The sequence below is a fragment of the Oryx dammah genome, unplaced genomic scaffold (genome assembly GCF_014754425.2).
Source record: "Oryx dammah isolate SB20612 unplaced genomic scaffold, SCBI_Odam_1.1 HiC_scaffold_23, whole genome shotgun sequence".
NCBI lineage: Eukaryota > Metazoa > Chordata > Mammalia > Artiodactyla > Bovidae > Oryx > Oryx dammah.
In genome coordinates, this window is record NW_024070207.1 from 1333591 (window position 1) to 1350426 (window position 16836).

At 39.1% G+C, this 16836-nt stretch overlaps 1 pseudogene; it reads left to right on the forward strand.

Moving 5' to 3' along the window:
* Window positions 1-8241: 8241 nt before the first annotated feature.
* Window positions 8242-8334, forward strand: LOC120882667 (annotated as a pseudogene).
* The last annotated feature ends 8502 nt before the right edge of the window (window positions 8335-16836 follow it).

Sequence of the window (16836 nt, forward strand, 5' to 3'; positions counted from 1 at the left end):
GCATTGATCACTGAAGAAGGTTTTCTTATCTCTCCTTGCTAATCTTGGAGCTCTGTACTCAAGTGGGTATATCTTTCCTTTTCTCCATTGCCTTTAGCTTCTCTTCTTTTCTCAGCTATATTTGTAAGGCCTCCTCAGACAACCATTTTGCCTTTTTGCATTTATTTTTCTTAGGGATGGTTTTGATCTGTCTCTTGTACAATGTCATGATCCTCCTTCCATATTTCTTCAGGTACTCTGTGTATCAGATCTAATCCCTTGAATCTGTATAATCATAAAGGATTTGATTTAGGTCATGCCTGAATGGTCTAGTGGTTTTCCCTACTTTCTTAAATTTAAGTCTGTATTTGTCAATATGGAGTTCATAATCTGACCCACAATTTAGCTCCCAGTCTTGTTTTTGCTGACTGTATAGAGCTTCTCCATCTTTGGCTGCAAAGAATATAATCAGTCTGATTTCAGTATTGACCATCTGGTGATGTCCATGTGTATTGTTCTCTTGTGTTGTTATTCATAAGATGAATATTTTTATAAGATGGATTATTTATAAGATGCAGTATTTTTCAGCAGTCAAAAAGTATAAACTGCAGTTACTAGGGAGTGGAACTGAAGAGCATTGTCAATGTTTCCCAGATGGGACTACACCAAATAAGCACTCTGTATGAAAATTCAGTCTTGCTCCATGATAACTTTGAAATGGGTTATCTAATTTAAAAAATAAAAATAAAACAATATCACTCTATAGAACACTTAAGGAATGTAATATGATTTGTGAACTAAACATAACATAATATATGGAACAACAAGTAAACCTGAGGAATGTTAAAAGGAAGAGGTTAACAAAGTAAAAGAAAAAATAAAGTAGGAAACAGAGAAAGTATAATAGTTTGGTCTTTAAAAAGCATAGTGAAAACATGAAATCAAGAAAAGCAAAGATTAAACACGATCATGTAACTTGAGAAAAAGGATAAAACTACAAAAATATAGGAATGATACATGAAAGATAATGTTAACATATTAGCAAGTTTTAATGAAATAAACCAAAGGCCCTAAATATGTAGAAACCTGAATGTTTAGTAACTATTGAGAACAAAAGAATGATCACCATCACCAACTTCCCAAATATTTCTTAACTTAGATTATTTAAAGTGTAAGATGCGTTATATCTCCAATGAAAATATTATACCACTCAAAGTATTATGAAGCATATGAAACAATGTAAAATTTAGTAGCACAATTTTGATATTCAAACTTTTCAAATAAAATCCAAGTAAAAAGAAAGTAAGAAAAGAAAACCAAGGATCAATCTTCACTACAAATATGTATAATGTAAAAACCTAAATAAGATATTATCAACTTAAATCCATCATTAACTCAAAGTGGAATCACAACCATAATGGCTGAGTTACAAAGTTATATGATTTGCATAGAACATACAGAATCAGTTACTCCTGCCTGCTGCCTTCCAGCTCCTTGTGTTAAGCTTAGATCAGTAGTCAGATTTCCTTCTCATTTATGTTTAATTGTCTCTCATGGGCTCCCATCGTATTTCATGTCCTCTGTTCTCACACCACTCACCTATATGTGTTTTAATGACTCTTAGTTTCAAAGAAAAATAATTGGGGTCCTAATTCATTTTCTTTCAGATGACCCCTTGTAAATATCAGTTACAGACAGACATGTGTGGGAAGCAATCATCCCCGCCTCACAGTTGCCAAAAGCAAAATGCACAAGGAAATTTGGAATAGAGGCTACACATATCATCACATATTACCAAGCCAAAATACTGTTACATGTAAAATAATCTTGTAATACTTTTACAAACAGAAAAATGAATGATGAATGTATAAAGCAACATTAAATTTTATATGCTGATTTTCCAAGCCCTCAATTTTTTATTTATAAAATTTTAATTTAATCACTCTGAAGTAAAATTACTAGTTAGAATTCTTCTCATGGAAATTTTAAAATCTATCTATTCCAATCCTCTCCCTAGATTGCATTACATGTCTCATCATCTATTTCTTAACATTTATTGTATGGTATAGGAATTATAAGTAGCTTCCTTCAGATTTTAATCTTTGCATTCCAAAAAGAGAGCTCTTATAAAAGAAAAATCTTAACTTTCAAGACCTTTTTATCCCCCTTGTACTATAAGAGTCTGTTTTTGGAACTCAAGGCTACAAATTTGACTCTATAATCTCTGAGGTCTTTTGTGATCTCAGACACTATTCTCCAGCAAAGCAGACAGTATACAGGTGGCAAAAAATGCCTCCTGGCTATAGGAAGCATAATACTGCAATTATACTATTGATGGAGTATTTTTCCTAATTTAGCTTTATATTTCTTGATTTCAGACTCAAGAACATTGTAACAGACTGATCCCTTGGAGACAATGTTCCCTTTCTTTCTCATTTCATATTTCTGCCTATCCCCTTCTCCCAGATAATGCTAAATCTTGCTTTACTATATGAATGACAAAATTAATGTGATTTAAACTGCAATGCTTAGTGGTAACTAAGAATATTTCCTTTTTTTTAAATGCTCATGTTTAAGGAATTTATATTTGTATTATGTATAGCTTCAATTTATAGACAATTTAACTCTGAAATCAATGTTGTTCTCTTCTCTATCTATACACACTTTCCAGATCATTTCATTCACTCTCATGGTTTTAAATGGCATTTATGACCCAGAAATGCATAACTGCAGCCCTGACCTTCTGGATGCCTATTTGATATCTCCTGTTAGATGTCTAAAAGGCCTCTCATATTTAACACTACTGGCTAAGTCTTCTAGGTATCAAAGTCTGAAGTAAAAATCAGTATGATGGCATCATTTGGGAGGACAAATCCAGTTTAGTAAATGCAAGGAGTAAAAGGATAATGAAATGCAGTTTAGATTCATCAATTATGTTCACTCAATACATAAACATCTCAAGGTTTGCAAGATCATACCTCAGAGCAATCCACAGTGGGAATAAAAACAGAGATTTACCTGCCAAGTCCTCTCTGTAGGGGGCATGAATATGTGCTTATGCATAATTGCATTCAAGAAAGGATTTGTTGACCATCTGCAGACTCCAGATATCACCTCCTTCAGAGAGCCTTCTAATCCAACAGCACACATTTCGTGGGGCAGCTCACAATCAAAAGTGGATTACATAGGTAGAAAAGTTAGGCCATATTGGTCTACTTCAGGACATTTCTAATGGGCTTTACATGCCCAACCATAGGGTTAGTCAGTTTTGTTGAGTGTTTCTCACAGTTGCAATTCTCCCTCTATCTCATTTTACTTCTGTATCCTTCCATACCAGTGATAACCCACAATAAATATACAACATGCTAACGTAAGTATTTCTATGTTCCAACAGAAGTTTGAAATTTGATCTCTGGTTCCTCTGCTTTTTCTAAATCCAGGTTGTAAATCCAGGAAGTTCTCAATTCTTCTAGCTTGAAGGATTTTGAGCATAACCTTGCTAGCATATGAAATGAGCATACTTATATGGTAGTTTGAACATTATTTGACATTGGTGTTCTTTGTGATTAGAATGAAAACTGATATTTTTCAGTCCTGTGGCCACTGCTGTTTTCTAAATTTGCTGACCTGTTGACTGTCACACTTTAACAGCATAATCTCTTAGAATTTAACATACTTCAGATGGGACTCCATCATCTCCACTAGCTTTTTTTTCTTGTAGTAATGCTTCCTAAAGCCCACTTAAATTCACACTCCAGGATGTCTGGCTCTAGGGGAGTGATCACACCATCCTAGTTATCCGGGTCAGTAAGATCTTTTTTTTTTAAATTTTTCTGTGTATTCTTGCCACCTCTTCTTAATCTTTTCTGCTTCTGTTAGGTCCTTACTGTTTCTGTCCTTTATTGCGCCCATCTTTGCATGAAATGTTCCCTTGATATCTCCAGTTTTTTTTAAATATACATTTATTTATTTTAATTGCACGATACTGGATGCTTGCGGCTGGTACACTGAGACAATCACTTTCTTGAAGAAGTCTTTAGTCTTTAGAATTACATTGTTTTCCTCTCATTATTTTCATTATTCACTTAAGAAAGTTTTCTTATTTCTCCTTGTGATTCTCAGGAAATCTGCATTCAACAAGATGTATCTTTCTCTTTCTCCTTTGCCTTTTGCTTCTCTTCTTTCCTCAGTTATTTTTAAGGCCTCCTCAGACAACCACTTTGCTATTCTTGCATTTCTTTCTCTTTGAGAGGGTTTAGGTCACCGCCTCCTGTACAATATTATGAACCTCTGTCCATAGTTCTTCAGGCACTCTATCTACCAGATACAATCTCTTGAATCTGTTCCTTACCTCTGGTGTATGATCATAAAGGATTTGATTTAGGTCATACCTGAATGACCTAGTGATGTTTCCTATTTTCTCCAATTTAAGCCTGAAGTTTGCAAAAAGGAGCTGATAATCTGAGCCTTAGCCAGATCCAGGGTTTATTTTTGTTGACTATATAAAGCTTGTCCATCTTCAGCTGCAAAGTACATAACCAATCTGATTTCAGTATTGACCATTTGGTGATGTCCACGTGTAGAGTTGTCTCTTGTGTTGTTGAAAGAGGGTGTTTGCTATGACCAGTGTGTTCTCTAGGCAAAACTCTGTTAGCCTTTGCTCTGCTTGATTTTGTACTCCAAGGCCAAACTTTCCTGTTACTTCAGGTATATCTTGACTTCCTACTTTTGGATTCCAGTTCCCTATAATGCAAAGAGCATCTTTTTTGGTATTTGTTCTAGAAGGTCTTGGAGGTCTTCATAGAACTGATCGACTTCAGCTTCTTCAGCACTAGTGGTTGGGGCATAGAATTGGATTACTGTGATGTTGAATGGTTTTCCATGGAAATGAATTCATATAATTCTGTCAATTTTGAGATTGCACCAAGTACTATATTTCAGACTATTTTCTATCAGGGCTAATCTATTTCTTCAAAGGGATTCTTGCCCACAGTAGTAGATATAAGTATCATCTGAATTAAGTTCGTCTGTTTTAGTTCAGTGATTCCAAAATGGTGATGTTCACTCTTGCCATTTTCTATTTAACTACTTTCAATTTACCTTCCTTCATGGACCTAACATCCCAGGTTCCTATAAAATATTGCCCTTTACAGCATTGAACTTTACTTTCACCACTAGACATATCCACAACTGAGTGTCATTTCAGCTTTGGCCCAGCCTTTTCATTTTTTCTGGAGCTATCTCTCTGTTCTTCCCCAGTTGCATATTGGACACCTACCAACCTAGGGAACTCATCTTCTGGTGTCATACCTTATGCTTTTTCATACTGTTCATTGGGTTCTCAAGGCAAGAATACTGGGGTGGTTTGCCATTCCCTTCTCCAGTGGACCACGTTTTGTCAGAACTACTTCTGCTTCATTGACTACAATAAAGCCTTTGATTGTGTGCATCACGATAAACTGTGGAAAATTTTTTAAAAGACAAGAATACCAGAACACCTTACCTGTGTCCTGAATGAAGGTCAAGAAGCAACAGTTAGAACCCAACATGGAACAATGGACTGGTTCAAAATTGGGAAAAGAGTATGTCAAAGCTGTATATTGTCATCATGCTTATTTAACTTCTGTGCAGAGCACATCATGCAAAATACTGGGCTGGATGAAGCGCAAGCTGAAATCAAGATTGCTGGGAGAAATATTAACTACCTCAGATATGCAGATGATGCCATTCTAATGGCAGAAAGTAAAGAGGAACTAAAGAACCTTTTGATGAGGTTGAAAGGGGAGATTGAAAAAGCTTGCTTGAAAGTAAACATTAAAAGAGCTAAGATCATGGCATCCATTCCCATCACTTAAAATAGAAGGAGAAAAGTAGAAGTAATGAAATAGTTTACTTTCTGTCCGTCTAGTCTGAGCTATGGTTTTCCAGTGGTCATGTACAGATGGGAGAGTTGCACCATAAGCAAGGCTGAGTGCTGAAGAATTGACGCTTTCAAACTGTGATGCTAGAGAAGACTCTTGAGAGTCCTTTGTACAGCAAGGAGATAAAACCAGTCAATCCTATAGGAAATAAACCTTGACTATTCATTGGAAGGACTGATGCTGAAGCTGAAACTCCAATACTTTGGCCACCTAATGTGAAGACCCGACTCATTGGAAAAGACCCTGATGTTGGGAAAGATTGACGGCAGTTGGAGAAGGGGAGAACAGAGGATGAGATATTTAGATGGCATCATCAACTCAATAGAAATGAGCTTGAGCAAACACCAGGAGATAGTGAAGTGTGACAACAAATCTTGGTGTGCTGCAGTACATGGGGTCTCAAAGAGTTGGTCATGACTTAGAAACTGAACAATATCAATGTAAGTATTTGTATCCAGAAAACTCAGCCTACAACATCATCTGTCTCTCATTTTTCATTAGTCAAAGTCCATTTGATAAACAGTTAATTCCCCAAACATATGGTATATCATCTGACTCCTTGGTAGTTACTTAAGGATAAAATAGCATTCTAGTTCACTGGGGACTGACAGAGTTTTAGCACTGAGAGTCCTGCTTGTTCAATCCTGGGCAATGCATAATAAATTTGTCACTCTACTCAGGAAGACAGACCCCACACTACCTGGTGTGGAATTTCATTTAAATATAGACATGGAAGAGTAAGTAGCAACTTGATGCAGTACAGTTACCAATCATAAACCAGAAATGAGGCAACTAAGGAAATCTGAAAAGGAACATGCTTTGTTTGTCCAGTTCATTGTCCAGAATTGCACTAATTCATACATACTCTCCAAAATGCTCCTCTTATTCTTCTTCATGTTGATATGCAACACTGCCATTCATTAGTTGCTGAAGGCAAGAACTTTGAACTTCTCCTTTTCTCACAATCCATATCTAGTCCATCCTCAAATCCAGATGGCTCTACCTTCAAAATATATCCATGATCTTATCCCTTCTAACTTTTTCCATCACTATCACCATATAGAAATTACCATGACTTTTTTCTTGGACTTCTGCAAGATGTTGCCTGACTAGTCGTCTTGACTTTAGTTTTCCCAATTCAATTAGTTCTGTAAACATTAAGCAGATAATTGTTTAAACAAGCAGTCCCGATAATGTTAGTCCTCTACTTGACTTTCTCTGAATACTCACCATCACCCTTAAAATCTACAGTCTTGAGAGGTCAAAATGGTGAAATAGGAGGGTATGGAATTCACCTCCCTTCAATGAAAACATCGAAAATACATCCACATATGGAGGAATTTTCACTGAAAAAAACTGGAGACTGAGAGAAAGACTATTTTCTGTAGCAGTCTCTAAGTAAGATTTACACTGAGTTTGGAAGGAAGGGAAGACAAGCAATAAATTTGGGGCCTGAACCTCTTGGAGGGGACACAGAAGAGGAAAGTGATTATACAGGCTTGAAGATTCTCTCTGGAGAATAAGAAGTTTGAGCCTCATATTAAGCACCCCAGTCCTGGAGTTGAACACTGATAGTACAAATCTCCTTAATTTGAAAACAAGTGGGACTGAAAGCAGGACTGTAAGAAACTAGACACCACTCATAAAGGGTATATACACATTTATATAATCCCAAAATAAGGAGGAATAAGAAGATTGAAATTGGCCAGGATCATGGCTGACCCTTCCCCACTGCCCTGGTATGTGCCCCAGCCTGAGCTACATGCCAGCTCTGGCTCCTCCTGCTCCATGGTGAAGGAATATAGTGGCTGAGAGGAGTGCACAATTGTGAAGAAACAAGTGGCTCAGACTCAGAAAGACATATGAACAGGGCAGGGGCAACCAATCATTTCTGGTGCTTATTTTGGGAGTAGACTGGATATCTGGTGCCAGGGCCACTACAACCCATGCTTAATCCATGCCAAGTACCTGTATCAGACCCTCTTACTTCAGCACTGCTCCCCTTTGGAGTGAGGGTGATGATGCTGGGAGGTGGAGGGCACACATTTAGAGGGAACAGAGCCAGCATGGGTCAAAAGCTCAGGGCTTATGCTCCAGGAACATAGAATCCAACCCCTCTACTGATAGGATGGTGTTGGCCACTGCAAAGAAGAGGTGCCCCAGGTCAAACTTGACCATGATTCTAGCTGTTCCATCTCCAGCCTCACCGCTTGCCAACTGGCAGCACACCCAGGGGAAAGATATGACCCATGTTCACTTCAGATCCAGCTTTCCCACCGAAGAAACTGTGAACAGACTGTATAGGGACGCTCCCACACAAGGATATCACATCAAGATCATTGTGGCAGCACATATAGTAAAATTGGAACAATATAGATTAGCATAGGCCCTGTGCAAGAATGACATGCAAATTTATGAAGCATTCCATATTTTTGATTAGAAGAATCAGTATTGTCAAAATGACTATACAATCCAGAGCAATCTACAGGTTCAGTGCAATCCAAATCAAATTACCAATGACATTTTATAGAGAATTAGAATTTACAAATTTACAATTTGTATGGAAATGCAAAAGACCATGAATAGCCAAAGCAATCTTGAGAAAGAAAAACAAAACTGGGGAAATCAGGCTCCCTGACTTCAGGCTATAGTTAGTACAAATCTACAGTAATCAATACAGTATAGTCCTGGCACAAAATGGACATACAGATCAACAGAATATGATAGAAAGCACAGAGATAAACCCACACACCTATAGTTACCTAATCTGTGACAAAGGAGGCAAGAATGCATGGTGAAGAGAAGACAGTATCTCCAATAATGTGTGCTATAAAACATGACAGCTATATGTAAAAGGATGAAACAAGACTCCCTAATACCATACACAAAAGTAAATTAGAAATGGATTCAAAACCTAAATATAAGGCTGGACACTCTAAAACTTTTAGAGTTAAACATAGGCAGAACACTCTTTGACAAACATCACAGCAGGATCTTTTTTGATCTTCCTCCTAGAGTAATGAAAATAAAAATAAAAATGTAAAAATGGGACTAGACTTAGGGCTTCCCTGGTGGCTCAGACAGTAAAGGTAAACTTAGGGCTTCTCTGGTGGCTCAGACGGTGAACAGTCGGACACAACTGAGCAACTAAGCACAGCACAACTAAACTTAAAAGCTTCTGCACAGCAAAAGAAACAATAAACGAAACAAAAAGACAACCCAGAGGATGAAAGAATATTTGCAAATGAAGCAACCAACAATGATTTAATCTCTAAAATATACAAACAGCCTATGTAGCTCAATATCAAAGAAGCAAACAACTCAATAAAAATAAGAAGATCTAAATAGACATTTTTTTTTCAAAGAATACATACCATTGGCCAAAGCACATAGAAAACTGTTCAACATCACTAAATACTAGAGAAGTGAAAATCAAAACTGCAATGAGGTATCATCTCACACTAATCAGAATGGCCATCATCAAAAAATCTAAAAACAATAAATACTGGAGAGAGTGTGAGAAAAGGGAACCCTTTTGCACTGCTGGAAGGAATGTATTTAAATGCTTTTGTAAAAGTATAAAAGAGAATCTTAAACTTTGGTTAAACAGGCAGTCCAAAGAAAATTGAGAGACTTTCTTATTCGCTGACACCGTTCACCTCTTCAGGTTGAATCCCTGACTGCTGGAGTTAGACTCTGGCAAGTGGCACCCAAAACAGGGGACACTAAAGAGTAAGTAATCTGAGATTGTAACGCGGGATGGTCAGGATCGTACCTGTGGGTGGACGGCTCTCCTCTGCAGTTTAGGCAGGGTGAGGAGGGTACAGAATCAATAAAAATATTCTCTAGAAGAATGAGTTTCTCTGCATCTAAGAATAGACAAATGTTTGTTGAAATATTACTTCATATGTTAGCCCATAGAGGCGTTAAAGTAACCACAAGGAGACTGTCTAAATTTCTACGTTTGCTTTATACTTTGCATGGGCCAGAAAAGGTTCCTGTACATGCCTTTTCTCTGTGGAATATGATTAGAAATGTCCTGGACCCCCGTCATGAGGCTGTTAGATAGCCTATGGAGGAGGCTATAGCGGTGGGTGGTGGGTCTCCACCTTCTGCGCAGATCACGTTTTCTGCCATTGACAAAAAAAAGAAGGGAGACTGTGCTTTACCTCCCGAGGAAGGAGAGGGCTTACAGGACGCTGCAGCCGGGGCCCCTGGTGAGCCCCCTCCCCCTCTATGCAAACCTTAAAAAATTTATCCACCACTTTCTGATTTAAGGCGTCCACCGCCACTTCCGCTTGCACCTCCCAGGGCCCAGGAGTTCCCCACTTTGCCTCCAAAGTCTCCCAGAGCATTGCCTAAGGCTGAGAAAGATAAAGAGGTTTTTTTTTTTTTTTTTTTTTTTAAACAAAGGAGCTTTTAAAGCAGAGGCATGCACAATATACAGAGCCTGCTCCTTGGAGAAAACTCCCTCAGGGGAGCCTCACCCAGGCTAAAAAAAAAAAAAAAAAAAAAAAAAAAAAAAATTTAAAAAAAAAAAAAAAAAAAAAAAATCTCTTGTGGCCAAATGGGGCATTTTTGCCGGCAATGTCCTGCCAGGCAGAGACAACGGGCCATGCCAATACAAACTAATACCAACCCCTCAAAGGCACTTTGCTCCTGATGCCAGAAAGGGCATCACTGGACAAAGGACTGCAGATCTAAATTTCAAAAGGATGGGACTATGCTCACCCCCCAAGTACAGGGAGGTAATTTTTCCCAGTTTAAGGGAAATGGGCAGCAGGGGTAGCCCCGGCCTCAGACAACAATAGGGGCAGCTGTATTGCAGAACTCCTCAGAGCAACCCCAGGTAGTTTAGGACTGGACCTCAGTTCCAACCACTACAGCAATATTAACCCCTGGCGTGCCAGTTACTCCAATTCCAATGAAGGTGGTTGGCCCCCTACCCGAAGGCATTGTAAGACTTGTGCTGGGGTGTAGCTCGCTTTCTTTTCAAGGAATTTCGGTGGTGCCTGGTGTAGTAGACTCTGATTATACTGGGGAAATTAAAGTTTTGATCTCGCTGCCTACCAAAACTGTGCAAATTAATAAAGGTCAAAGAATAGCACAGCTTTTGCTTTTACCTTATTATCAGACAGGAAAAACCTTGAATTCTCAAGATAGGGGCCCCAGAGGATTTGGATCTAGTGATCTAGCTTTTTGGGTGCAGGGAATTACAGCTTCTAGGACTTTAAAAGATCTTTTAATTCAAGGAAATAAAATGTCAGGACTGTTAGATATTGGAGCAGATGTCTCTTGCATTGCTGGAAAAGATTGGCCCTCATCCTGGCCGACACGCTTGACCAGTGCCAGCCTGGTAGGAATAGGGTCAGTGCCCTCAGTTGCTAAGAACTCACAAATTTTGACATGGTCAGATGAGAAGGGGGCACAAGGCACTTTTTGTCCATATGTGGTTCCTTCACTACCTTTTTCTTTGTGGGGGAGGGATATATTATCTCAGCTGGAAATGCATTTATATAGCCCAGATGAAAAGGTTACTAATCAAATGCAGCAAATGAGTTATGATCCTGATAAGGCATTTGGTAAAGATCAGCAGGGAATTGTTTCACCATTAAAGGTGGTTCCCAACAAGAATAGAGAGGGTCTGGGATATTCAAATTGATCCTAGACGCTGTTGCTCTTGCTGCCAACCCTATTACCTGGAAATCTGATGATCCAGTATGGGTGGAGCAATGGCCTTTAATAGCCAAAAAGTTACAGGCAGCTGAGGATTTAGTTATGGAACAACTGGCAGCCGGCCATATCCAGCCTTCTAATAGCCACTGGAATAATCTTATTTTTGATATTAAGAAAAAAATCAGGAAAATGGAGATTGTTACAAGATTTGAGAGCTATAAATGCAACTATGGAAGACATGGGGGCCCTTCAGCTGGGCCTCCCTTCCCCAGTGACTGTGCCTTTTCAATATAATGTGATAGTTATAGATCTACAGGATTGATTCATTACCAATCCCCTGGCCGTCCAAGACTGTAAGCAGTTTGCCTTCAGCTAATTTTGAACAGCCCTATAGAAGCTCAATATTCAGAAAACAAAGATCATGGCAGCCGGTCCCATCACTTCATGGGAAATAGATGGGGAAAGAGTGGAAACAGTGGCACACTTTATTTTTGGGGGCTCCAAAATCACTGCAGATGGTGACTGCAGCCATGAAATTAAAAGATGCTTACTCCTTGGAGAAAAGTTATGACCAACCTAGATAGCATATTCAAAAGCAGAGACATTACTTTGCCGAATAAGGTCCATCTAGTCAAGGCCATGGTTTTTCCAGTAGTCATGTATGGATGTGAGAGTTGGACTGTAAAGAAAGCTGAGCACCGAAGAATTGATGCTTTTGAACTGTGGTGTGGGAGAAGACTCTTGAGAGTCCCTTGGACTGCAAGGAGATCCAACCAGTCCATTCTGAAGGAGATCATCCCTGGGATTTCTTTGGAAGGAATGATGCTAAAGCTGAAACTCCAGTATTTTGGCCACCTCATGCGAAGCGTTGACACATTGGAAAAGACTCTGATGCTGGGAGGGATTGGGGGGCAGGAAGAGAAGGACGACCAAGGATGAGATGGCTGGATGGCATCACTGACTCGATGGACGTGAGTCTGAGTGAACTCCGGGACTTGGTGATGGACAGGGAGGCCTGGCGTGCTGCGATTCATGGGGTCGCAGAGTCGGACACGACTGAGTGACTGAACTGAACTGAAATGATAGAAGGTTTCAATGGAAGGTTTTGCCTCAGGGAATGAAAAATAACCCATGTTGTGTCAGAAATGTGTAGACCAAGCTGTGCAAAATGTTAGAAGAAAGTATAAAGATCTATATTTGATACATTATATAGATGAAATTTTGGAAGCTAATAAGGACAGAACCTTGTTACAACAAACTTTATCTGAATTGACTGAGGCCTTGGAAAGCTGGGGTTTAAAGATAGCTCCAGATAGTTCAGTTCAGTTCAGTTCAGTTGCTCAGTCATGTCCGACTCTTTGTGACCCCATGAATCGCAGCACGCCAGGCCTCTCTGCCCATCACCAACTCCCTGAGTTCACTCAGACTCACGTCCATCGACTCAGCGATACCATCCAGCCATCTCATCCTCGGTCGTCCCCTTCTCCTCCTGCCCCAATCCCTCCCAGCATCAGACTCTTTTCCAATGAGTCAACACTTTGCATGAGGTGGCCAAAGTACTGGAGTTTCAGCTTTAGCATCATTCCTTCCAAAGAAATCCCAGGGATGATCTCCTTCAGAATGGACTGGTTGGATCTCCTTGCAGTCCAAGGGACTCTCAAGAGTCTTCTCAAACACCACAGTTCAAAAGCATCAATTTTTCAGCACTCAGCCTTCTTCACAGTCCAACTCTCACTTCCATACATGACTACTCGAAAAAGCATAGCCTTGACTAGACGGACCTTCGTCGGCAAAGTAATGTCTCTGCTTTTGAATATACTGTCTAGGTTGGTCATAGCTTTCCTTCCAAGGAGTAAGCGTCTTTTAATTTCATGGCTGCAGTCACCATCTGCAGTGATTTTGGAGCCCAAAATAGTCTGACACTGTTTCCACTCTTTCACCATCTTTTTCCCAAGAAGTGATGGGACCAGATGCCATGATTTTAGTCTTCTGAATGTTGAGCTTTAAGCCAACTTTTCACTCTCCTCTTTCACTTTCATCAAGAGGCTTTTTAGTTCCTCTTCACTTTCTGCCATAAGGGTGGTGTCATCTGCATATCTGAGGTTATTGATATTTCTCCCGACAATCTTGATTCCAGCTTGTGTTTCTTCCAGTCCACATTTCTCATGATGTACTCTGCATATAAGTTAAATAAGCAGGGTGACAATATACAGCCTTGATGTACTCCTTTTCCTATTTGGAACCAGTCTGTTGTTCCATGTCCAGTTCTAACTGTTGCTTCCTGACCTGCATATAGATTTCTCAAGAGGCAGGTCAGGTGGTCTGGTATTCCCATCTCTTTCAGAATTTATCAGTTTATTCCAATCCACACAATCAAAGGCTTTGGCATAGTAAATAAAGCAGAAATAGATGTTTTTCTGGAACTCTCTTGCTTTTTCCATGATCCACTGGATATTGGCAATTTGATCTCTGGTTCCCCTGCCTTTTCTAAAACCAGCTTGAACAACAGGAAGTTCACGGTTCATGTATTGCTGCAGCCTGGCTTGGAGAATTTTGAGCATTACTTTACTAGCATGTGAGATGAGTGCAACTGTGCGGTAGTTTTTGCATTCTTTGGCATTGCCTTTCTTTGTGATTGGAATGAAAACTGACCTTTTCCATTCCTGTGGCCACTGCTGAGTTTTCCAAATTTGGTGGCATATTGAGTGCAGCCCTTTCACAGCATCATCTTTCAGGATTTGAAACAGCTCAACTGGAATTCCATCACTTCCACTAGCTTTGATCATAGTGATGCTTTCTAAGGCCCACTTGACTTCACATTCCAGAATGTCTGGCTCTAGATTAGTGATCACACCATCATGAATATCTGGGTCGTGAAGATCTTTTTTGTACAGTTCTTCTGTGTGTTCTTGCCACCTCTTCTTAATATCTTCAGCTTCTGTTAGGTCCATACCATTTCTGTCCTTTATCGAGCCCATCTTTGCATGAAATGTTCCCTTGGTATCTCTAATTTTCTTGAAGAGATCTCTAGTCTTTCCCATTCTGTTCTTTTCCTCTATTTCTTTGCATTGATCTCTGAAGAAGGCTTTCTTATCTCTTCTTGCTATTCTTTGAAACTCTGCATTCAGATGTTTATATCTTTCCTTTGCTCCTTTGCTTTTCACCTCTCTTCTTTTCACAGCTATTTGTAAGGCCTCTCCAGACAGCCATTTGCTTTTTTGCATTTCTTTTCCATGGGGATGGTCTTGATCCCTGTCTCCTGTGCAATGTCACGAACCTCATTCCATAGTTCATTAGGTACTCTATCTATCAGATCTAGGCCCTTAAATATATTTCTCACTTCCACTGTATAATCATAAGGGATTTGATTTAGGTCATACCTGAATGGTCTAGCAGTTTTCCCTACTTTCTTCGATTTGAGTCTGAATTTGTTAGCAAGGAGTTCATGATCTGAGCCACAGTCAGCTCCTGGTCTTGTTTTTGTTTACTTTGTAGAGCTTCTCCATCTTTGGCTGCAAATAATGTAATCAATGTGATTTCAGTATTGACCATCCGGAGATGTCCATGTGTAGAGTCTTCTCTTGTGTTGTTGGAAAAGGGTGTTTGCTATGACCAGTGCATTTTCTTGGCAAAACTCTTATTAGTCTTTGCCCTGCTTCATTCTGCATTCCAAGGCCAAATTTGCCTGTTACTCCAGGTGTTTCTTGACTTCCTAGTTTTGCATACAATCCCCTATAATGAAAAGGACATCTTTTTTGGGTGTTAGTTCTAAAAGGTCTTGTAGGTCTTTATAGAACCTTTCAATTTCAGTTTCTTCAGTGTTACTGGTTGGGGCATAGATTTGGATTACCATGATATTGAATGTTTTGCCTTGGAAATGAACAGACATCATTCTGTCGTTTTTGAGATTGTATCCAAGTAGTAAATCCTCCTTTTTCTTATCTAAGGAGGGTATTAAACACCCATACGTAAGTCATGCCCCTTTGTAGCTGTGGAGAGATCATTTACTAACTTTAAATGATTTCCAGAAATTATTAGGGGATATGAATTGAATACGCCCACATTTATAACTGACCACTGCAGATTTAAAGCCTCTGTTTGATTGCTTAAAAGGTTATGCTAATCCCAGTTCTAAGAGAGAATTGACTAGTGAGGCCGAATCAGCTCTTGTTAAAGTGGATGAAGCTTTAAATGATCATTTAATTAGGATTAATATTACTAGAGGATGGGATTTAATTATTCTCGCCACAGAGCATACACCTACAGGATGCTTGTGGCAAGAAGGCCCATTGGAATGGCTCCAGCTACCAGTGACCCCAAGAAAAATAGTCTTATCTTTTCCCTGCTTGGTGGCACAATTAATTATAAAAGGAAGAAAAAGAAGTGTGGAACTTTTTGGGAAAGAAGTAGCAAATATAGTGATTCCATTCAATAAGGATCAACTGCAATTTCTTTTACAAAATATTGATGATTAACAAGTTGCCCTGATAGATTTCAGGGGTAAATTTTGTTTCATTTGCCCTCAAGCCCTCTTTTGCATTAAAAACAAAACAAAACAAAACAACACACACACACAAAAAAAAACATCCAGTGATTTTTCCGAAAAAAATTTTCTATTCAACCTCTGAAAGAGGCAATTTTAGTTTTCACAGATGGTTCCTCTAATGGTAAAGCAGTCACAGTTATTGATGAAAAATCCCACGTTCAGGTAAGTGAAGAGACATCGGCCCAGAGAGCTGAGTTAAGGACGGTTATTTGGGCTTTTCAACATTTGAGAGACCGTATCTTCAATCTTTTGACTGACTGCCAATATATTGTAAGGTTGTTTCCTCATATCGAGATTGCTAATATTCCAGAAAATAAAACTACCATCTTCTCCTTGTTATTTGATTTACAGAAAGAGATTAAACATAGAGATAAAAAAAATATTTTGTGGGACATATTAGAGCACATTCTGGCTTGCCTGGCCCTTTGCATGAAGGAAATGCTTTAGCAGATGCATTAACTAAAGTAATCGCTTCAAACTTACATGAAAAGATTGACAAGGCCAAAAATTCTCACAAAATTCATCATCAAAATGCAGCTGGTTTAAGGTATGAATTTCATATCCCTAGGGAAGCAGCTAGACAAATAGTTATGTCCAAATTGCCCAACATTTAATCTATCTCCACCATTAGGAGTAAATCCCCGAGGCCTTAGGCCTAATGCTCTCTGGCAAATGGACGTAACTCATATCCTGGCCTTTGGAAAACTGTCCTTT